This window comes from Salvelinus sp. IW2-2015, unplaced genomic scaffold, assembly GCF_002910315.2.
Source record: "Salvelinus sp. IW2-2015 unplaced genomic scaffold, ASM291031v2 Un_scaffold6226, whole genome shotgun sequence".
Lineage (NCBI taxonomy): Eukaryota > Metazoa > Chordata > Actinopteri > Salmoniformes > Salmonidae > Salvelinus > Salvelinus sp. IW2-2015.
The window spans coordinates 14,000-15,878 of NW_019947489.1; the positions used below are offsets into that span (position 1 = coordinate 14,000).

The following is a 1,879-nucleotide window of genomic DNA, read 5'->3' on the forward strand; positions in this document are numbered from 1 at the left end:
CAAAATTGTCTTCCCAAAAACTGGACTATATTTATTCCGTTCGTTTTGGTCAGCCTGATCAGCTTGTACTCATTGAAATGAATGAGATACACGAATACAATGTTGCATATAGTATTCTTTAAAAAAAGTATATATATACATATAATAAAATATTGAAATTAAAATTGTTTTTTTTCTCCGAATAGCTTGTTAAATGTTCTGATAGACAGATTGACTGAAAATGACATGTAATTTAAAATCATTAGTGTACAATTTCACAACAGAATTGATTAGAATGTTTAACCGTCATGCCTCACAACTGGGAGGCAGAACGAGCAAGTCATTCAGCCGCAATTTGTTCCTCAAGACGGTAACTCGACAAGGATAATTGTAAGCGCCAAAATGTATGAAAACTTTTGTAATTTGATAAGGTTGTTATATTAATTATCAGTTTTAGTTAATGTCGCAAACTATTATTTTCTCTAGGCTAACGTTAGCAGCTCTGCCTGGATACTTGCATGCTAGCTAACTAACGTTTGCACTAACTCAGTTGTTAGCTAGCTAGCACAAGGAGGGAAAGCAGGGCAAACGTGGTGGTTGTACTAACTATTAGCCAGCTTACTGTATTGGTCTAGCTATCTAAGAACGGTTAGATATGTTTTCTGGTGGAGGGATTGTTTTTTGACAGGAACATTAAAAAAATAGCTAGCTAGTCTAACATCAACGTTACTCTGGGTAGCTGCAAATGCTAGCTAGCTAATTAGGCGTGAAGCTGGTTGGTTTGCTAACTAACGTTAGCTACTGTTGGGTTCACCTTGGGGTCATGATAGGGGCTGTACCAAACGTTTGATGTATTATAATAATTGATTATGCTTATGTTGTATTAATAGAAGGGGAGGGGTTATAAGAAATCTCCCCCCTTACATTTATAGGGTCCTAGACTACAGATTAACAATATATATATGCATTATAAGGTTTAATATTGTTCCACAGTCTTTTCTAGTCTCTGCCTCTTATAAAGGGTCTGAGAGATGTGTGAGTTATGGCAGTCAAAACAGGATGTCTGTGAGAAAGAACCCTGCAGAGGAGTGAAAGAGATTAGAGACTAGTCAGACATTCCACTATAAATCAACTTGGGGAGTGGACATTTACTGCTGAGCATTTAGTACTAATTGTGTGTCTATGTTCAGGCCACCCGCTGTCCAGATGAGATCCTGAAAATGGCAGAAATATGCGTACGGGAAGAAGAAGGAAAAGAGGAAGATTATGTAAAATACAACAGAGAAGCGTGTCTGTAGTCAGTCCAAAGGGTTGTGAAGTATCTTTTATTGTCTACTGAAGTATCACCAGCTTTATTCATTTTAATGTGATGATATGCTCCTCCACTGCCTAGGAGGGCCTGAAGAAGAGCACACAGTCCACAAAATGACATGAGGGTCAACAAATAGATACGTACACTTTCTCTGTGCAGATTCTCCTCCTCCTGGAACCCAATGATCCAACCTTGCCAAAACAGAAAGGATCATCCAATCCCTTGCCACACTCTCACAGTTGGCCTTTTTCTAGTGAGGGAACAAAGGAAGAGGAGAGCGAGGACGGTGTCCGAGGACTTCTGTCTGACAGCTTACCTGATGCCATGGAGAATTTAAACTTTACAGAGGTTAGAATAGTCAACCAAGGCCTGTGTACTACTGACCCTCCCATGGTAAGACCTTTGCTGTAAAGAAAGCAAGAAAGACCTGTTTATAGGTTTAAATTCAACTACTGTTCAAACTATAACACATGTTATTGTCTTTACATTGTAGACAGTTCCCAATCACTTTGAACCTGAAATCTATAGTCATGAAGGTAAGTGCACGCTGGTCGATGGGTCCTTAAATGGTGACGCTTGAAACCTAAC

At 39.0% G+C, this 1,879-nt stretch overlaps 1 long non-coding RNA gene across 2 annotated transcripts; it reads left to right on the top strand.

The window, feature by feature from the left end:
- Positions 1 to 306: 306 nt before the first annotated feature.
- Positions 307 to 1,832, top strand: LOC112078768 (uncharacterized). 2 transcript variants are annotated; one of them, XR_002895773.2, is made up of 3 exons: positions 307 to 369; positions 1,170 to 1,684; positions 1,785 to 1,832. It is a non-coding gene; the product is annotated as an uncharacterized lncRNA (long non-coding RNA). The 2 variants fall into 2 exon arrangements; XR_002895774.2 differs by having other exon boundaries at positions 330 to 383.
- Positions 1,833 to 1,879: the final 47 nt, after the last annotated feature.